Below are 23,490 nucleotides of genomic sequence, written 5' to 3' on the forward strand. Positions count from 1 at the left end.
AAATAAAATCCCTGCTATCCTACTCCTCCCACTCACTTCCTTCTCCTCCTCTCCATTGCTCAGCATTGTGGCTGATTGTTTTATTGACAATACAGAGAGCAAATGGTGGCATGTTCACACAAACTTGAGACGGGTGATGTATCACTATGCAATGTCCGGATTGAAACCAGATAATGGGTGTAGAGAAATCAGCATTTGTATGAACAGGGGTAAACTGTATACATTCCAAAAGAATATTATACCAACAAGATGCAAATAAGATGACATGGGTATTCACAGGAGAAGCAATTGAATATTGATTTGATTTGGGCTGGTTAGGAAGTCAGAAAACACTATCATGCAGGAGTCATTATAGGGGAAAAAAACACTAGGGAAAGTTCATTTTTGGTGAATAGAAGTGCCTGACTGTGTTGTTCAGGCTGGCCTCAAATCTTGGGCTAAAGTAATTCCTTCACTTTAAATCCAGAGTATCTGGAACTACATTATTTGTAGCATTATTCCCAACTCTCCAGCAGGTCATTCAAGATAGGTAAGAGCTCACTGTAATGAGATGGAAGAGATTGCATAATAAATAAAAGTGTTTAAAAAGGTCTTAAAAGGAAGAGGGCTGAAGCAGGTGTCACAGGATTAGAAGCTCAGCTTACAAACAACAAAGAAAAGGAATAAAAGAAAAGTGATACTATATAAAGGTGGAAATGTGCACTAGGTGACACACTTAGTGACAAGAAGATTGAGATCATAGAGGGCCCTAATGACTGGGATAAGAGATCTAAGTTCAGTAGAAAAGTTGAGACCCTGAATAATTGAGTCAGAGTATTATGAACAGAAATGTATAGAAGTGGATTAATGTGATTGAACCTCACATAGTTCCAACCACTTTGCTGCAGAAAGTTTGGTTAAGAAGAGTAATAGACTGTCCTGCTTCAATGGCTGTAAAGGCCTGAATGGTTAAAGATGGAGCTGGTTTCCGCCTTCCAACTTCCCGATGATGAGTGCTCTCTGTCACAAACAACTCCACATTTGGCTAGGGCTGAGGGTCTGGCTTGCTTCCGTGTATGTGGACCTATCTGCATTGCCCACGTGGCACGCTGGGGTTGGCTACCCAGAGGCTATTTAAGCTGTGGGCTGGCTTTCCCCTGGGTCAGATGATTGTTCAAGGTTCCTGAATAAACTGCATTGAAAAAAAAAAAGAAGAGTAATAGAAAACTTTATCTCATGTTTTTTTTTTAACTTAGTTTATTTCTAGGTTAGTGATTCTTTAGTAACTGTCAAACAACTCAAAATGAGTCTTTTGTTGTTGTCTTTTGTTTGTTTTGTTTCTATTAGAAAGAACTTTGGGAGAAGAGAGAGAAATACTGTATTTAGACCTGAATTGCCAAAGAAATAAGCCTGGAGGGGCGGAGCCAAGATGGCGACTAACACACACAGTTTCTGAGCGGTGGGATACCTGATCTTCTGAGTTGGAGAATGGGAGGACCCCCAACCCAGGAAAACCACAGCGAGGCTTTCTGAACACCAGGGAACATCGCAGGAGGTGAAAACTTTGGCCTCCGGTCACCCGGAGACTTGCTTGGGGAAGGAGAGAAACGATCCTTTGTTCTTGCGGCAATCCCTTCCCCCAGACCTCCTTCCTCCTCGGCACAGCGGCACAGCGGACTCATCTTTCTCAGCGCAGACCTAACTGCCTGGGGTATACAGCCGCTGAGACAGAGCCCCAAGCACTTTAGCGGCAGACAAAAGCCAGCAGTACGTGCCCCGGAGTCCCAGATTCCCGCAGCGGCTGCACCATCCTCCCAGGGCGCGAATCTGCTAGACACCATACTAGCTCTGCAGGATCGCCATCACTGACGGTACGGCCCGCCCAATCCCACAGTGACAGAGAATACGCTATATACTCACCAAAACCAGGCAGAAACGTCATACAACCTGGACACACCAGGCGCTGGGCCTCCCAAGCTTGGAGAGCACAACAAAGAGATCCCAGGACTTCCCAGAAAGCATTGGGACTAGCAACCCAGTCTCCAGTTACAGCGGGACGTGGCAGCGGAGCAGCACTGAACTGGCGGGGCACCACAGCCCTCCAGTTTAAGACTAACCAGGGCCAAACCAGAGAACAGAGAGCCTGGTTACCCCATCCCTGCTGAAGTGACCACCCTGAAATCTCCAGCTGCAGCAAGACCTCAGAACCTGGCAGTGACAGCAGCACAGAACTGGCGGAGCACATCAAAGAAGCAGGGCCAAACCAGAGAGCAGAGAGCCCCAGATACCACGATCTCTGCCAAGAGACCTGCCTGTAAGTGAGTGCACCCTTGAGAATCTGCAGTTCCCCAGATCCTGGGGCCTTCTAAATCAGAAGCCAGGCATCGAACCCCCCTCCCACCCACATACCCACTTTGGGAAACAGAGGGGCACTAGGGACATTGAAGTTCCTGCCCTGTGGGCCTGATTGAGGAGTTAAGACAGTTAATGCCAGAAATTGCGCTGCGATCATCATTAGCGCCTGCGACATATACAGTGCAGAGCCCCTCCCACACACTCAAGGGTTCAACATTACCCATCACTCTGTCCCTCGAGAAACTCATCCACGCACACTTCCACACACAGACACACACACGCTCGTGCACACACACGCTTGCATTCGCCCCGTTTGCACCTGCGTACTTTCCTCCCACAGGTACAGCTAGTCCTCAGCACACGCTGAGAGTGCTCAGCTTCCTGAAGAACTCTCCAGACACCAGAGAGAGACAGCACCAGTCTGATCTGCAGAATCCAAAAACAAACAGGGAAGGTTTCAGATAAGCCAATGGCCAGAGGTAAGCGAAAGAACACTTCCAACATAAATCAGGACATCATGACTTCACCAGCAAACCCCAAAATCGATGGATACACCAATTCAGCAGAAGCACAGGAAAATGATTTTAAAGCCATGCTTGCCCAATTATTTGAGGCTCATAAGGAGGAAATGAACAAGTCTTTCAAAGAGATGGCCAGTCAATTAGAGGCAAAGAAAGAAGAAATAGACAATATCCTTAAAGAAACACAGGCAAACATAGCCAAACAAATAGATACACAAGTAGAGGAAAATTAGTGGCATATAAGAAGGAAATGAAAAAAGAAATAGAGGCCATCGTAGAGAGACAGGAATCCAAATTCAAACACATGAAAGAAATGGTGCAAGGCATGAAAACAGAATTAGAATCAATAAAGAAAACACAAAATGAGAAAACCCTTGAGCTGGAGAACTTGGAGAAAAGATCAGGAACCACAAAAGTAAGCATCACCAACAGAATACAAGAGATGGAAGAGAGAATCTCTGGAGCTGAAGACACACTTGCAGAAATGGATACTTCTCTCAAAGAAAAAGTAAAATCAGAAAAGTTCCAATCACAAAATATCCAAGAAATCAAGGATGCTATGAAAAGACAAAATCTAAGAATAATAGGAATTCACGAAAAAGAAGACTCCAGACTCCAAGGTCCAGAAAATATTTTCAAGAAAATCATAGAAGAAAATTTTCCCAACTTAAAGAAAGAGATGTCCATAAATATACAAGAGGCCTACAGAACTCCAAATAGACTAGACCAGAAAAGAAACACATCACGTCACATCATAGTCAAAACACTAAATCTACAGAACAAAGAAAAGATATTAAAAGCAGCAAGGGAAAAAGGCCAAGTAACATATGAAGGTAGACCTATCAGAATCACACCGGACTTCTCATCAGAAACTATGAAAGCCAGAAGGGCCTGGGCAAGTATCATGGAGACTCTAAGAGATCACAAATGTCAACCCAGACTACTATACCCTGCAAAGCTTTCAATCAACATAGATGGAGAAAACAAAATATTCCATGACAAAACTAAATTTACACAATATCTACACAGCAAACCATCCCTTCAGAAGATACTAGAAGGAAAACTCCAAACCAATGAAAACAAATTCACCCAAGAAAACAGGGCATACAGATAACGTCCCAACAAAAATGAAAAGAAAACAAGCAATGAAACAGGGTTAGATCATCGACTCCATTACAAAAGGAACTAACATGCATTGGTCACTATTATCTATCAATATCAATGGACTCAACTCACCAATAAAAAGACACAGGCTAACAGAATGGTTAAGGAAACAGGATCCAACATTCTGTTGCATCCAAGAAACACACCTATGCAACAAAGACAAACACTACCTCAGAGTAAAGGGCTGGAAAACTATTTTTCAAGCAAATGGTTCCAGAAAACAAGCTGGAGTAGCCATCCTAATATCTAATAAAATAGACTTTCAACCCAAGTTAATCAAAAAAGATAAGGAGGGCCAATATATTCTCATCAAAGGAAAAATCCACCAAGAGGACATCACAATCTTGAATATCTATGCCCCAAATACAAGAGCACCGACATTCATAAATGAAACATTATTAAAGCTTAAATCATACATTGATCCTAATACCTTAATAGTGGGAGACTTCAACACTCCACTCTCACCAAGGGACAGATCAACTAGACAGACACCAAATAGGGAAATAAAAGCACTCACAGAATCCCTAAATCAAATGGACCTAATAGACGTCTACAGATCATTTCACCCAAACTCAAAAGAGTACACCTTCTTTTCAGCACCGCATGGAACCTTTTCCAAAATAGACCATATAGTGGGCCACAAAGCAAGCCTCAACAGATACAAAAGGATTGAAATAATCCCTTGTATACTATCTGACCACCATAGACTAAAGCTAGACATCAACAACAACAGAAACAACAAAAAGCCGACACGCACATGGAAACTGAACAACTTACTACTCAATGACAGCTGGGTTAAGGAAGAAATAAAGAAAGAAATTAAAGACTTCCTAGAATTCAATGAAAAGGAAGGCACAACATACCCAAATTTATGGGACACATTGAAAGCAGTGCTCAGAGGAAAATTTATAGCACTAAGTGCCTGCAAGAAGAAATTCGTAACATCACATACAAACAACTTAATGGCCCAACTGAAAACCCTAGAAAAAAAAAGAAGCAGATACACCCAAGAGGAGCAGACGGATGGAAATAATCAAATTAAGGGCTGAAATCAATCAACTAGAAACAAATAAAACTATCCAAAGAATCAATGAAACAAAAAGCTGGTTCTTTGAGAAAATCAACAAGATAGACAAACCCTTAGCCAAACTAACTAAAAAGCAGAGAGAAACTATCCAGATCAGCAAAATCAGAAATGAAAATGGGGACATAACCACAGACATTGAGGAAATCCAAACAATTATTAGGTCATACTACAAAAGCCTATATGCCACAAAATTAGAGAATCTAAATGAAATGGATAATTTTCTTGAAAGATTCCATCTACCAAAACTAAGTCAAGATCAGGTAGAAAGACTGAATAGCCCTATATCTCCCAAGGAAATCAAAGAAGTTATTAACAGTCTCCCCTCCAAAAAAAGCCCTGGACCAGATGGCTTCAGCGCAGAATTCTACAAGACCTTCAAAGAAGTGCTAACACCAATTCTCCTCAAGCTATTCCACAAAATAGAAACAGAAGGAACACTACCAAACTCATTCTATGAAGCCACAGTCACCTTGATACCTAAACCACACAAAGGCCCAACAAAAAAAGAGAACTTCAGGCCTATCTCTCTTATGAACATTGACGCAAAAATACTCAATAAAATACTTGCAAACCGAATCCAAGAACACATCAAAGATATCATCCACCATGACCAAGTAGGCTTCATCCCAGGCATGCAAGGGTGGTTCAACATACGGAAATCCATCAATGTAATCCACTACATAAACAAACTGAAGGAGAAAAACCACATGATCATCTCCTTATATGCCGAAAAAGCATTTGACAAAGTCCAACACCCATTCATGTTTAAAGTCTTGGAGAGATCAGGGATACAAGGCACATACCTAAACATAGTAAAGGCAATATATAGCAAGCCTATAGCTAACATCAAACTCAATGGAGAGAAACTTAAATCAATCCCACTGAAATCAGGGACAAGACAAGGCTGTCCATTGTCCCCATATCTCTTCAACATAGTACTTGAAGTCCTAGCCAGAGCAATAAGACAACTAAAGGAGATCAAGGGGATACAAATCGGAAAGGAAGAGGTCAAAGTGTCACTATTTGCAGATGATATGATAGTATACATGAACGACCCCAAAAATTCAACCAGAGAACTCCTTCAGCTGATAAACACCTTCAGCAAAGTGGCAGGATATAAAATCAACTCAAAAATATCAGAAGCCCTCCTATATACCAAAGACAAAAAGGCTGAGAAAGAAATTAGGGAAACAACACCCTTCACAATAGCCACTAATAACATAAAGTACCTTGGTGTGACTCTAACCAAGCAAGTGAAAGACCTGTTTGAGAAAAACTTCAAGTCTCTGAAGAAAGAAATCGAAGAAGATATTAGAAGATGGAAAGATCTCCCGTGCTCATGGATTGGTAGGATTAACATTGTGAAAATGGCCATACTGCCAAAAGCAATCTACAGATTCAATGCAATTCCCATCAAAATACCAACTCAATTCTTTACAGACCTTGAAAAAAAGATTCTCAGCTTCATATGGAGAAATAAAAAACCCAGAATCTCCAAAACGATCCTGTACGACAACAGATCATCTGGAGGTATCTCCATTCCTGATCTCAAGCTGTACTACAGGGCAACAGTAATAAAAACTGCATGGTATTGGCATAGAAACAGAAAGGAGGATCAATGGAACCGCATAGAAGACCCAGAAATAAATCCACACACCTATGAATACTCGATATTCGACAAAGAAGCCAATTCCATTCAATGGAAAAAAGACAGCATCTTCAACAAATGGTGCTGGACCAACTGGATGTCTACATGCAGAAAAATGAAAATAGATCCATATTTATCACCCTGCACAAAACTAAAGTCAAAGTGAATCAAGGACCTCAACATAAAACCAGATACCCTAAATCAATTGGAAAAAAAGTGGGGAACAGCCTAGAACTCATTGGCACAGGAGACAACTTCCTGAACAGAACACCAACAGCACAGGCTCTAAGAGCAACAATCAATAAATGGGACCTCATGAAACTGAAAAGTTTCTGTAAAGCAAAGGATACCGTCATCAAAACAAAACGACTGCCTACAGATTGGGAAAGAATCTTCACTAACCCTTTATCTGACAGAGGACTAATATCCAGTATATACAAAGAACTAAAGAAGCTGAAAAACAGCAATCCAAGTAATCCAATTAAAAAATGGGGAACAGAGCTAAACAGAGAATTCTCGACAGAGGAATATCGAATGGCAGAAAAACACTTAAAGAAATGCTCATCCTCATTAGCCATCAGGGACATGCAAATCAAAACGACCCTGAGATATCACCTTACACCCATCAGAATGGCCAAGATGAAAAACTCAAGCGATAACACATGCTGGAGAGGTTGTGGAGAAAGGGGAACCCTCCTCCACTGCTGGTGGGAATGTAAACTGGTACAACCACTCTGGAAAGCTATCTGGCGCTTTCTAAGACAAATAGGAATAGTGCTTCCTCCAGACCCAGCTATACCACTGCTAGGTATATACCCAAACTTTGTTCAAGTACACAAAAAGGACACTTGCTCAACCATGTTTATAGCAGCTCTATTTGTAATAGCCAGAACCTGGAAACAACCCAGATGTCCATCAACGGTGGAATGGGTACAGAAATTGTGGTATTTTTACACAATGGAATACTACTCAGCAATCAAAAAGGAGGAAATCATGAAATTTGCAGGCAAATGGTGGGATCTAGAAAAGATCATTCTGAGTGAAATATCCCAGAAGGAGAAAGACAAACACAGTATATACTCACTTATATAGACCTATAAGATATGATAAACATAATGAAATCTATACACCTAAAAAAGATAATCAATTGAGCGGACATGGGGTAAGATGATCAATCCTCGTTTAGAAAGACTGACATTCAACCAAGGACCATGTATGGATATAACCTAGAACCTCCACTCAGATGTAGCCTGTGGTAGCTCAGTAACCAATTGGTTTCCCATAGTAAGGGGAACAGGGACTATTTCTAACAGGAACTGAATGACTGGCTCTTTGGTCTCCCCACCCCCGAAGGGAGGAGCAGTCCTGTTAGGCCACAGAGGAGGGCTTTGCAGCCAGTCCTGAAGATACCTGATAAAACAGGATCAGATGAATGGGGAGGAGGTCCCCCCTATCAGTGGACTTGGAAAGGGGCACGGTGGAGATGAGGGAGGGAGGGAGGGACTGGGAGGGAATGAGGGATCGGGACACGGCTGGGATACAGAGTTAATAAAATGTAACTGATAAAAAAAATAAAAAAATAAATATATCAACATATCTGTAAAAAAAAAAAAGAAATAAGCCCTACTAAGAGCAATTTGGAGATTAGTAAGGATTTTGCTTTCAATTAGAGGAACAGGAACAAGACTACCTTTAAAAAAGTGAACATTGTGTAAATTCTTGAGAAGTTGTTGTTACTGGAGGTGGAACAGAAAGGAAATGATCCTCATTTATTTTTAGTGTTCCTAAAATGCCACCACATAGCTTTGGAAGGTTCCAGAATTGCTTAACTGGGGGAGAATGGGAAAGCTCTAGTTATTAACTAGAACTTACATTTCCATATTTTGAATAATTTAAAATTACCAAAAAATTCATGTGATTTCCATGTAAATTTTCTCCCTTATCTAACAGTGAGGTTCTTAGACCACATTCCTTTTTTTTTTTTTTTTCTTTCATCAAAACATGTTTTTTGGTACATAATGATTTTGAGGCCAATTTGTTCTACAATTTGCCCAGTCTTAAAAAAAATGAAAACATGCTCTCTGGATATTCTAATTTGAGATGTTCACTGGGAATGGTAATAAGTCATAAGTTCCCTGAATTATCAATAGCTGGTATTTTAAAGTCCAGGCCTTCATTGCTGTATAAAAGACTAGATTTCTATTAAAAAATACAAAAAAATCCATCAATGGTCACATAAAACAAAACAAATTTTACTGGGATAGATATTAGCTGTCTTAATTATTAACATTTCTTTCCTTCTGCTAGCTTTGGGTCTAGTTCATTTTTGTTCTAGCTCAATAAGGCATAAAAGTTGTATTATTTGTATCTTCCTCCTCTTTTAACATGATTTTCAACTATGAATTTTTATTTCAACACTGATTCCCATTTATTCTACTAAGCTGCATTTTCATTTTCATTTGTTTCTAGATATTTTCTAATTTCTGTGTTAGCTATTTGTGTCCTTTCCTCTGTGACCTGGTAAGGCAGCTCCCCACTAAGGGGAGATGATCAAAGAGCAGGCCAATCAGTTCATATCAGAGACAGCTGTCCCCATTACTATGGAGCCCACTTGGATACTGAACTGCCATAGGCTACCTCTGAGCAGGGGTTCCAGGTCATCTCCATGAGTGGTCCTTGGCTGGAGTATCAGGTTCAGAAAAGACCCCTGTGCCCAGGCTTTTAGCATCTGTGTCTGTCCTTGTGGAGCTCCTGTCCTCTCCAGCTCTTACTGTCTCCCACTTCTTTCATAAGATTCCCTGTACTCTGTCCAAAGTTTGGCTATGAGTCTCAGCATCTGCAGGGTAGAGTCTTTCAGAGGCCTCTGTGGTAGGCTTCTGCCCTGTTCCCTGTTTTCTTCCCTCCTCCAATGTCCATCCTCTTTGCCTTTCTGAATGGGGATTGAGCATCTTAGCCAGAGTCCTCCTTCCAGATTAGCTTCCTTAGGGATACACATTTTAGCATGTTTATCCTATATTGTATGTCAAATACCCACTTATGAGTGAGTATATACCCTGGGTGTATTTCTGCTTCTGGGATACCTCCATCAGGATGATCTTTTCCAGATCCCACCATTTACCTGCAAATTTCATGATTTCCTTGTTTTTTATCGCTGAGTAATATTCCATTTTGTAGATGTACCACAATTTCTGTATCTATTCCTCAAATGAGGGGCATCTGGGCTGTTTCCTGCTTCTGGCTATTATAAATAAAGCTGCTACAAATATGGTTGAGCAAATGTCCTTGTTGTATACTTGAGTGTATTTTAGATACATGCCTAGGAGTGGTATAGCTGGATCTTGAGGAAGCTAATTGTCCTAATTGTCTGAGAATAATTATTATTATTATTAATTATTATTATTAATAATTGTAAGACAATTATTCCTAATTGTCTGAGAAAGCACCAAGTTGATTTTCAAAGTGGTTGTACAAGTTTGCATTCCCACCAGCAATGGAGAAGAGTTCCCCTTGCAACATATCCTCTCCAGCATATGTTGTCACTTGAGTTATTCATTTTAGCCATTCTAAGGGGTATAAGGTAAAATCTGAGGAACATTTTGATTTGCATTTCTCTGATGACTAAGGATGTTGAACATTTTTTAACTCTTTTTTTAATTTATTTATTTTTTATATTAATCACAGGTTATTTACTTTGTATCCCAGTCGTAGACCCCTCTCTCTTTCCCTCCCAATCCCACCCTCCCTCCCTCATCTCTCCCTGCCCCTTTCCAAGTCCACTAATAGGGGAGGACTTCCTCCCCTTCTATCTGGACATTGGATGTAGGAGAAAACAAGTAACAGGACAGGAGCTTACCACAGAGGACTTCTGAAAGACTCTACCTGGCAGTGTATCAAAGCAGATATTAAGACTCATAACCAAACCTTCGGTAGAATGCAAGGAATCATATGAAAGAAGGGGAGTTAGTAAGACCTGGAGAGTACAGGCGCACCACAAGGACCAAATATATCAGGGCACAGAGCTCTTTCATGAGACTGTTTCTTCAACCAAGGACCATGTATGGATATAGCCTAGAACCCCTGCTCCGATATAGCCCATGGTAGCTCAGTGTCCAAATGGGTTCTCTAATAAGGGAAACCGGGACTATTTCTGACATGAACTCAATGGTGAGCTCTTCGACTCCCCCCCACCCCCCCCCCCGAGTGAGGAACATCATTGCTAGGCCACAGAAGAGGACAGAGCTTGGTTTAGCTCTGTACACCATTTTTTAATTGGATTACTTGATGTGTTGCTGTTTAACTTCTTGAGTTCTTTAAATATTCTGGATGTTATCCCTCTGTCAACTATAGGATTGGTCAAGATCCTTTCCCAGTCTGTAGGCTGTCATTTTGTTCTGATGACAGTGTCCTTTGCTTTACAGAAGGTTTTCAGTTTCATGAGGTCCCAATTATTGATTGTTGCTCTTAGAGTCTGTGCTGTTGGTGTTTTGTTCAGGAAGTTGTCTCCTGTGCCAGTGAGTTCAAGGCTCTTCCCCAATTTTTCTTCTAACAGATTTAGTGTGGCTGGTTTTATGTTGAGGTCTTTGATCCACTTGGACTTTAGTTTTGTGCAGGGTGATAAGTATAGACATATTTGCATTTTCTACATGTAGACATCCAGTTAGACCAGCACCATTTGTTGGAGATGCCATCTTTTGTCCATTGTATGGTTTTGGCATCTTTGTCAAAAATCAGGTGTCCATAAATGTGTAGGCTTATTTTTGGGTCCTCTATCCAATTCCATCGATCCAGCATTCTGTTTCTATGCCAGTACCATGCAGTTTTTATTACTGTTGCTCTGTAGTACAGCTTGAGATCAGAAATGGAGATAACTCCAGAAGATCTCTTACTGTAGAGGATTGTTTTAGCAATTCTGGGTTTCTTGTTATTCCATATAAAGTTGAGGATTTTTCTCTCAGGGTCTGTAAAGAATTGTGTTGGTAATTTGATGAAAATTGCATTGAATCTGTAAATTGCTTTTGGTAAGATGACCATTTTTATTATGTTAATCCTGCCAAGCCATGAGCATGGGAAATCTTTCCATCTTCGATATCTTCTTCTAATACCTTCTTCAGAGACTTGAAATTTTTTCCATACAAGTCTTTGACTTACTTGGTTAGGGTCAAACCAAGGTACTTTATGTCCTTTGTGGCTATTGTGAAGGGTGTTGATTCCCTAATTTCTTTCTCAGCTCTTTTATCTTTGGTATACAGGATGGCGTCTGATTTTTTTGGAGGTAATTTCGTATCCAACCACTTTGCTGAAGGTGTTTATCAGCTGTAGGTGTTCCCTGGTAGAATTTTTTAGGTCACTCAGGTATACTACCTTATCATCTGCAAATAGTGATACTTTCACTTCTTCCTTTCCAAACTGAACCCCCTTGATCTCCTTGAACTGTCTTATTGCTCTAGCAAGGACTTCCAGAACTATGTTGAAGAGATATGGAGAGAGTGGGCAGACTTACCTTGTCCTGATTTCAGTGGGATTGTTTTAAGTTTCTCTCCATTTAGTTTGATGTTGGCTATAGGCTTGCTGTATATTGCCTTTACTATGTTCAGGTATGTGCCTTGTATCCCTGATCTCTCCAAGACTTCAAACATGAATGGATGTTGGATTTTTGTCAAATGCTTTTTCAGCATCTAAAGAGATTATCATGTGGTTTTCTTCTTTCAGTTTGTTAATATGGTGGATCACATTGATGGATTTCCATATATTGAACCACCCCTGCATACCTGGGATGAAGCCTACCTCGTCATAGTGGATGATACCTTTGAAGTGTTCTTGTATTCGGTTTGCAAGTATTTTGTTGAGTGTTTTTGCATCAGTGTTCATGGGAGATTGGCCTGAAATTCTCTTTCTTTGTTGGGTCTTTGTGAGGTTTGGGTACCAAGGTGACTGTGGCTCCATAGAATGAGTTTGGTAGTGTTCCTTCTGTTTCTATTTTGTGGACTAATTTGAAGAGAATTGGAGTTAGCTCTTTTTTGAAGGTCTGGTACAATTCTGCACTGAAACCATCTGGCCTTGGGCTTTTTTTTGGGTGGGAGACTTTTGATGACCGTTTCCATTTCCTTAGGGGATCTAGGACTATTTAATTGATTTACCTGGTCTTGATTCAGCTTTGGTTAGTGGAATCGATCAAGAAAATTGTTCATTTCATTTAAATTGTATTATTTGTTTATTTGTATTGTATTAATTGTATTATTTGTTTCTAGTTTATTGATTTCAGCCCTGAGTTTGATTATTTCCAGCTATCTACTCCTTTTTGGTATGTCTGCTTCTTTTTTTTCTAGGGCTTTTAGCTGAGCCATTAAATTGCTTGAATGAGATGTCTCGAATTTCTTCTTGAAGGCACTTAGTACTATAAACTTTCTTTTTAGCCCTGCTTTCATTGTGTCCCATAAGTCTAGGTATGTTGTGTCTTCATTTTCATTTAATTCTAGGAAGACTTCATTTTCTTTCTTTATTTCTTCCCTTTCCCAGCTCTCATTTAGTAGCAAGTTGTTCATTTTTCATGTATGTGTATGCTTTTTGCTATTTCTGTTGTTGTTGAGGTCCAACTTTAGTCCATGGTGATCAGATAGGATACAAGAGATTACTTCTAATCATTCCACAGAACCTTCTCTAAAATTGACAATATAGTAGGAGACAAGATAAGCATCAACAGATAGAAGAAGATTGAAATAATCCCTTATAGACCACCATGGACTAAAACTATACCTCAACATCAACAGAAATAACAAAACCTACATGCATGGAAACTAAACAACTGTCTACTCAACAACCACTGGATCAGGGAAGAAATTTAAAAAAAAAAAAGTGACTTCCTAAAATTCAATGAAAATGAATGCACAATTAATGTAAATTTATGGGACACAATGAAAGCAGTGCTAAGATGAAAGTTTATAGCACCTATAGATGAAAGTTATAGTGCCTTCATGAAGACATTCATGATATCTCATACAAGAAACTTTACAGCATACTGAAAATCACTCGGAAACAAAAAGAAGCTAGAAGAGTAGATGCTGGAAGTAAACAAACTCAGGGTTGAAATCAATAAATTAGAAACAAATAATACAATTCAAAAATCCATGAAACCAAGAATTGATTCTTTGAGAAAATAAGAATCAAGATAAACAAACCCTTAGCCAAACTAACTAAAAATTAGAGAGAAACTAACTCAGCAAAATCAGAAACGAAAAGCCGGACATAACAATGAATATTCAAAGAATCATTAGGTCTTACTTCAAAAGCCTATATGCCAGAAAATTTGAAAATCTGAATAAAATGGACAATTTTCTTGATAGATTGCATTTACCAAAGCAAAGTAACTAGATAAAGCAGTCCTCTATCCCCCAAAGAAATAGAAAATCTCCCTGCCAAAAACAGTCAAGGGCCTGAAGGATTCAACACAGAATTCTACCAGACCTTCAAAGAAGAGATGATGCCAATACTCTTTAAACTATTCAAAAAAAATAGAAATAGAAGGAACATTACCAAACTCATTCTGTGAGGACACAGTCACTTGATACCTAAAACACACAAAGACCCAACACTAAAAGAATTTCAGTCCTTTCTCATTGACTCAAACATACTCAATAAAATGCTTGCAAACAGAACCCAAGAACACATCAAAAATAACATTCACCATGACCAAGTAGGCTTCATCCCAGGCATGCAGGTGTGGTCTAATATACAGAAATCCATCAATATAATCCACCACAGAAAGAAATAGAAAGAAAAAAAAACACATGATAATCTCCTTTGATGCCAAAAAAAGCATTTGATAAAATCCAGCAACCATTCATGTTTAAAGTCTTGGAGAGATCAGGGATACAAGGCACATACCTAAACACAGTAAAGGCAATATACAGCAAGCCTATAGCCAACATCAAACTAAATGAAAGAAACTTAATTCAATCCCACTGAAATCAGGACAAGGCAAGGATGCCCAATCTCTCCAAATCTCTCCAACACAGTACTTGAAGTTGTAGCCAGAGCAATAGGACAACTAAAGGAGATGAAGGGGAAACAAATTGGAAAGGAAGAAGTGAAAGTATCACTATTTTCAGATGACATGATAATATATATATATAAGTGACCCCAAAATTCTACCAGAGAACTCCTTCAGCTGATAAAGTCCTTTAGCAAGGTGGCTGGATACAAAATTAACTAAAAAAAATCAGGAGCCCTCCCGTATCCAAAAGACAAAAGGGCTGAGAAAGAAATTAGGAAACTACACCCTTCACAATACCCACAAATAACATAAAGTACCTTGCTGTGATTCTAACCAAAGAAGTGAAAGACCTATATGAAAAATAAGTTCAATTCTCTGAAGAAAGAAATTGAAGAAGATATCAGAAGATGGAAAGATTGTCCATGCTTATGTATTAGTAGGATAAACATAGTGAAAATGGCCATCCTACCAAAAGCAGTCTACAGATTCAATGCAATTCCTATCATATTACCAACACAATTCTTTACAGAACTTGGAAGAACAATTCTAGATTTCATATGGAAAACAAACAAACAAAACAGAATTGCTATAACAATCATGTTCAATAATAGATCTTCTGGAGGTATCTCCATCGCTGATATCAAGCAGTACTACAGAGTAACAGTAAAAAAAACTGCATGGTACTGGTATAGAAACAGAATGATGAATCAATGAAATCAAATAGAAGACCCAGAGATAAACCCACATAACTACGGATACTTGATTTTTTACAAAGAAGCCAAAACCATACATTGGAAAAAAGATAGCATCTTCAACAAATGGTGCTGGTCTAACTGGATGTCTACATGCAGAAAAATGCAAATAGATCCATATTTATCATCCTGGACAAAACTAAAGTCTAAGTGGATCAAAGACCTCGCCATAAACCAGACACATTAAACCTGTAAGAAGAAAAAGTGGAGAAGAGCCTTGATCTCAATGGCAAAGGAGACAACTTCCTGAACAGAACACCAACAGCACAGGCTCTAAGATCAACAATCAATAAATGGGACCTCATGAAACTGAAAAGCTTCTGTAAAGCAAAGGACACTGTTGTCAGAAAAAAACGACATCCTATGAACTGGGAAAGGATCTTCACCAACCCTATATCTGATAGAGGGATAATATCCAGAATATATAAAGAACTCAAGAAGTTAAACAGCAACAAACCAAGTAATCCAATTTAAAAATGGGGCACAGAACTAAACAGAGAATTCTCAATAGAGGAATATAGAATGTCAGAGAAACACTTTTAAAAATGTTCCAAAATGAATAAAGTATAATTAATAAAGAATTTTTAAAAATTTAAAAAATGTTTAAGTTCTTAGTCATCAGAAAAATGTAAATGAAAACCCTAATATTTCATTTTATACCCATCAGAATGGCAAAGATCAAAACCTTAAGTGACAACATGTTAGAGAGGATGTGGAGAAAAGGGAACCTTTCTCCATTGCTGTTGGGAATTTAAACTTGTACAGCCACATTGGAAATCAATCTGTCATTTTCTCAGAAAATTAGTAGTACTACCTCAAGATCCAGCTATCCCACTTGTAGCCATATATCCAAAAGACGCTCAACTATACAACAAGGACATTTGCTCAACCATGTTCATAGCAGTTCTATTCACAATAGCAGATATGGAAACAACCTAGATTTCCCTCAGTGTAGGAATGGATACTGAAATTGTGGTACATTTACATGATGGAATACTGCTCAGCTATTAAAAACAAGGAAATCATAAAATTTGCAGGCAAATGGTGGGAACTAGACAAGATCATCTTGAGTAAGGTTACCCAGAAGCAGAAAGACACACATGGCACATACTAACCCATAAATCATGGTATATACTAACTCATAGGCTTATAATATAGGATAAACATACTAAAATCTATACTCCTAAAGAAGCTAAACAACAAGAAAGACCCTAGGGAAGATGCTCAATTCTCTTTTAGAAGGGCAAACGCGATAGAAATTGGAAGCGGGAGAAGACAGGGAACAGGACAGAAGCCTGCCACAGAGAGCCTCTGAAAGACCCTACTGATAGAGGTATCAAAGCAGGGGCTTAGACACATAGCCAAACTTTGGGCAGAATGCATGCATGGAATTTTATGAAAGAAGGGGGAGATAAAAAAAATTGGAGGGGACAGGACCTCCTAAAAGAGACCAACAGAGCAAAAAAAGGGGGGGGGGCCCTAGGGTCCCTGCAGAAACTGATACTCCAACCAAGGACCATGCATGGAGAGGACCTAAAACCCCTGCCCTGATGTAGCCCATAGACTCAGTCTTTAAGTAGGATCCCTAGTGAAGGGAGCAGGGGCTGTCTTTGGCATGAACACAGTGGCAGGCTCTCTGATCACCTCCACCTTACCAGGCTACAGAGGAAGACAATGCAGCATGTCCTGATGAGACTTGATAGGTTAGGGCCAGATAGAAAGGGAGGAGGTTTTCCCCTATCAGTGGACTAAGGGAGGGGCATAGGTGGAAAAGAGGGATGGAGCATGGGATTGGGAGATGAGGGAGGGCGCTACAGCCAGGATACAAAGTGAATAAACTGTAATAAATAATAATGATTTAAAAATAAATAAATGGAATTTTTAAAAGATTGAAAAACATAGAGACAGCTATTCAGATACATTTCTATATTGTACATCTCTCATTGCAAAGCTAGATTCTCTTTTGGGTCTCTTTTTTCACTTTCCTTAAACTGTCCTTTTGTATTTGCTACTTAATCTCATTAACATAACTATTAACAATTCCTGGTTGTTTCCCTCAGGAACTTTGGACACATTAATATTCTTTATGCCTTTGCAGATGCCAGTTGCTTCCATGAGGAAACGTGCCCATCCATCTTTTTGTCTTTGGGTTACTCAATGTTATTTTTTTTTTTAGCCATCTTTCATAGTTTTACAACATAAGCTAAAGAGAAAATTATTTGGGCTGGCCATTGGTGGTGAATGCTTATAATCCCAGCACTTAGGACACAGAAACAAGAGGATCACAAGTTTAAGGCCATACCATGTCCATAACAAGCTCCAAACCAGGCAGAGCTATATAATGAGACCCTGTCTGAAAAGAAAATTTAAAAAGGAACATTAGTTCTTTTTCGTTCTATTTCAACCATATTGGAGGACCATTCTTGGAGTTTATGTTTAAATGAGGTATGAGGTATTTTTCAGTAGATATCATGACAGGAGAAACTAGATTTCTCATGCTCAGGCAGTCCTTTTAAAAAATAGTTTAAGACTCATATAAGATATTGCTCTAGAAAACTGGAAGAAAAAAACAGGAACAAGACAGGAGGAAGGGGAGTTACCATCACAAATAGAGAGTTTTCAATTCCAGTTTGACCCAAGAACGAGAAAAGAAGAGCCTATATCTTGCTTTTGATTGAGAGGCCTTTAAAATATATTACAGATGTTGTGATTTGATTTTCCATTCATCAAAGCATAATTTGAAGCCAAAGAGGAAGAAACTCTTCCTCACAACGAAGGCAGGGAGGGGTATTGTTTTCAGTACCCTTCTTCCTCTTCCTTCCCAGAATCTGAAAGGCTCCACAAGACCCAGAGCTGACCTCAGCCCAATTGAACTTACCTTGAACTCTTGAACAAACTTCTCTGTTTCAAGCAGAAAGGCTTTGGCATGACATATACAAAACTCTGACTATTGATTGTTTTCTTGTGAGACTATACTTTCTTTAACAGAAAGAAAAATATCTTGTTTTAATTTCAGGTTTGAGTAGCTACCAATTCTCCTGCCTACTAGCTACATCCTTGCTTGCCTATTAACTGAGGCTTTACCCAGAAATACAAGCTCAGAATAGATAGATCTTCTCTACCAACTCATCTGAGTTAGGTTGTAGCTGAGTTAGATGGGTCCCATTTGAGATGGGACCCAGAAAGTAATCATCATTCCCCCAAAAGATCAATAAAAGGTCACATAGAAGAATTAAGACCTTCCTAAGTCCTGCTTTCAGGGTTAGGAGATATGAAGTCTAGGACCACTAGAAGCCTGAATGGAAAGAAAGAGGACCCCAAGAAGAGTGAGTAAAAGCATAAAGGATAGCAAGTCTCATTACAGCTTTTAGGATTTGTGTCTTTCTTTTAAAATGGGACTACAGTTTGGTGATGATGATGTAATAAGAACATTTGTCATGGCTGTTGGGCAAACACATGATTGGAAAAGGATGCTAAAGCCCAGAAGTTGAAGGAGTATTCACTAATGAGCTCTACATCATAGTAGCTTTCATTCCAGTATAATGGATGGATAAGTGCTACAATCCACACCCAGCATAGCTATGAAGAAAATAAAAAGTCTTTTCACACTTCTCTCCAACACCTTGAAATTTGGCTTTCCTATGTTGCTTATCCTGTGACATTGCCATCAGATTCCCTAATACAAAAACACATTTGCATGCACACACATACACACAAACATACATGGCCTGTGTCCTGTAGTCTATGTCTCTTATATACCAGTCTTTGTTCCCAGTAAGTTGTCAATACCTGCATAAAGCATTAGGTGATCATAATTTAAGATCAAACCCATTTCAGGAAGTATTTCACACAGTTTTAAGACCAAACACGCTCTACAACCTCCCAAAGTATTGAGAGGGCATAAGGAAGAATGGGGAGAAAATAACTCTGAACAACCAGAAGTCATGGATTCTCTGAAGAATTGAGACCACATTGCACAACTAAAAACACTGCAATAAAACTGTTTCTTCATTTGTTGAAAAAAAAAAAGAGAAATAAGAACAATAATGCTAAACAGCAGAAGTAGAATGTTCTGTATTTTCTTATTTTCCTGGCTGATTTTTGTTTTTTAAATAAAACATCCCTGATAATTTTGTGCCAAGGATGAATATTGTTGGGTCACATTACTTACTATTTCCTCATTAACCAATGAGAACTATTATCTTAGCGAATAGTCTGTGGGACATCTACCTATACATCTAAAACAATACAGGAGACAGTCTGAGTTTGATGTTAAAAACTGAAGGCTTCAAACCTTTTGTTTCCTAATAAAGAATATGATTGTGTTAAATGAGGCATGAAATGACACAGTGATGGGAGATCCAGAAATCAAGGGCTTTACCAGTTAATTTACCAACAGTAGGGAACTAGTTAAGTAATTACCAGTTAATTTACCAACAGTAGGGAACTAGTTAAGTAAACTGAAGTAAAATGCATGAGCTGGAACAATTTAAAATAAAGATAAAGAAGCATTTTCCACACTAACATGATATAGTCATTAAATAATTTCAAGTAAGAAAAAATCTGTGGAAAGGTCTGCATGGTGGTGCATACCTGTAATCCCAGGACTGAAGAGGCTGCAGGTGGAAATCAACAGTTTGAAGCCAGTGTGAGCTACACTGCAAATTCCAGGTCATCTCGATCTGTAGAAAAACAAAACAATAAAACAAACAACAACAACAAAAAAAAACAGCTAAGAAAATAACAAAATCCACAGCACTTTACCAGTGATGGCTAGTTTTATATTAACTTGACCCAGTTGGAATTTTGGAACAGGGAGATTCAATTGAGGAACTGTTCCCACCATATTGGCCTCAGAGTGTGGGGATCTCTGCAAATGCCAGGGACAGAAATCCCCTTGAGGCAATAAGGAAGTCTGTATCTCTAGAGTCTGACAACCAGGCTGTTGATCTTAGGCATATGTAAGTACAGTACAGTTTGGGGAAAAATGTTTCCTGGTGTCAAACAACCCTCTGTGCACAATAAGGCACAATTACACTGAAATTCTTCTCAAAGTACATGTCACCTCTTCCAAGAAGATGGATTCTGGAGATAGGCTACTTGTGTTATCTTACAGATCTAGGGAGGCATCTGGTGTGGTCTTAATTATATAGATAGCACAGAGAGAGAGGTCATCTGGGATATCAGCCACCTCCAGTCTTGTTTATGGGAATCCCTGACCATACAGATAGCACAGAGGTCACCTAGACTATTAACTAACTCCAGTCCTGTTTTTGAAGGCCTGGAGGAGCCCCTGGCCATACAGATAGCACAGAGGTCACCTAGACTATTAGCCATCTTTGGTCCTGCTTGTGGGAGCTTGGGGGAGCTAGGTATGGCCTGGCCCTACAAATAGTGCACAGGTCACCTTGGCCTCATTTCCTAGCCACCTCATTTCCTAGCCTTCTGGGCAGATCAGCTTAAGCATCTCTTTCATTGACTAGACATCACTGTGTGTTTAACATTCCTGGTTTCCCTAGCACTGTGAGTGCAAGGGCCTTTGTGTTCCCAATATCTGGGCAAGCCTGTGGTGTATTTTCTTGATTGATGTGGGAGATCACAGATCACTGTGGGTAGTACCAGTCTTAGGCTACAAGAAAGTGAACTAACCAAGCCAGTAAGCAGCACCCTTCTCCATGGACTCTGCATCAGTTGTGCTTCGAGATTTATGCCTTGATTTCCTGCCTTGACTTCCCTGGACTACAGACAACGAGCTATAAGATGAAATCAACCCTTTCCTCCTCAAGTTGATTTTGGTCATTTATTTTTTTATTGCAGCACTAGAGATATCAACTAAGAAACTACCCTTTGCTGTACAAAGTCCCAATTTATTTCTAATATCAGAGATCAGACCTCTACTCTTGCCTGATGCGTCTAAAACAAAAAGGGGGAACTGTAGAGAGCTGCGGAATGCTATGCCTTAAAGATGGAGCTGATTTCCGCCTTCCACCTTCCCGATGGTGAGTGCTCTCTGTCACGAACAACTCCACATTTGGCTAAGGCTGAGGATCTGGCTTGCTTCCATGTATGTGGACCTATCTGCATTGCCCCCGTGGCACGCCTGGGTTGGCTACCCAGAGGCTATTTAAGCTGGCTTTTCCCGGGGTCCGAGGATTGTTCAATGTTCCTGAATAAACTGCATTGAAAAAAAAAAAAAAAAGAAACTACCCTTTGAAGGCTAAAATAAATAATAACAACACATTTGTTTCTATCTGCATTAAAAAAGCAAAGGTACACTTTTATTAGTGGTAACTGAAGAACAACGAGAACTTAATAGTTAGAGAACAAAGGTCAAAGAGAGTTTCCATTATATACATGATTCATTTAGTTTACTTTTTGTGTGTATGAATATCTGCCTGCATGTATGTATGTATACCACATGTGTTCCTGGTACCCTTAAGTGTCCAGCTGGTGTTCCAGACAGTTGTAAGTCAACACATGGATACTGGGAACCAAATCTGGGTCCTCTGCAAGAGGAGATCACTGAATCACTGAGCACTGAGCCATCTCTCTAGCTCCTATATACTAATTTGTTTATGTATATATACATACTTAGTTTTCAATTATGTGAATACCTCAACTATTCAAAACACCAAATAATATGTTTAAAGTTAAATATGACTTTTACCCTGTGGGTGGCTTTATTTTTCTTCATGTCCTTATAACATCTAAATCTCTTAAATCCTGTATGACAAGCATATGTTGCTTACATTAAACAGAAAATAACTTAAAACTAAAGTTGAGCAAGCATCTAGTTTTGCTTCCTGAGGAAGAGAGGCAGATGAGTCCAGGCTAAGACAGCCTTTCTCACTTATGACTTACTCTATTAGGATTATTTACCTTCAAAATAGATGATGCAATCCCTGGACCTGGGTTCCTAGAGCCTTGTGTTTCCTTTTCAGTTTGCATCATAAGGCTCCATTCTTTAGCCTTATAGATGCAGCATCAGAATAAACAAGTTATATAATTCTCAGAGAAAATACAAAAAAATATTTAAGCAAATTGGAATTTAAGATAAATTATTTAAACATGAAATCATACAAAAATTCTTCCTGCTTATCTGAAATTCCAACCTCACTGCTTCACTTTTGTTTGTTTGTTTTATTCTAAGTTTTGAAACTCTGCCAACTCCAGAAGTGAGCCTACTGAGCAAAGGCTGCCAGTTTGTAAAGAGCCATAGCACATTCCTGGGAATGATGAAGCCTTTAATGTTTAGGGCTCTCATTTGACTTAGTTGAAAACTCGAGTTTCTGGCTGCTTTGGATTATTCCTGCAGTCAAGTCATCTTTAATCTGGTTAAAGCAAAATATCTCACCATTAGAGACCAGACAGTTCTATACATTATAGTAACTAACAAATATTGAGCACTTACTATGTGCTAGTATCAATCTATGTAATTTCTCATGCATTGCTCCATTTTTCTTCCTTAATAAATATATATAAATCCTATTACTACCTCATTTTACATATAAAGGAACAATGATTAACAATATTAAATAAGTTGGCCAACTTAAAAGGCTAATAGTGAAATTTCTGGGATTCAAATCTAGATTTCATGGCCTTCTAGAGTCTAGATAAGTAACAGCTGTGTTCTCTACAGTGTAGCTTCAGAAATGGTAGGCAATCAAACCATGTCACCTGGGCTGTTTAGAAAGTACCCATCACAGAAGAGAGGGCAAAAGGAATTAAGAGCCAGAACATGGGGATGAATGTCACAAAATACCACTGCCCAGGTATGACATTGCCTTTGCAATCATGAGCACATAACAGCTATGAAAACTTTCCATCATAGATAGAGGAGATGCCTATGAGTCCCCATCTCTTTCTGAGAAGCTAATGACTGTTAATGGTCGATAGAGGAGACAAGTGTCATTTTCTCGAGGTAGCCACTGGGAAAATAAGTGGGAAGCAAAAAAAAGGGGTTCAGAAAGAAATAAAGAACAATTGAGGGGTAA

This window comes from Meriones unguiculatus, chromosome X, assembly GCF_030254825.1.
Source record: "Meriones unguiculatus strain TT.TT164.6M chromosome X, Bangor_MerUng_6.1, whole genome shotgun sequence".
Classification (NCBI taxonomy): domain Eukaryota; kingdom Metazoa; phylum Chordata; class Mammalia; order Rodentia; family Muridae; genus Meriones; species Meriones unguiculatus.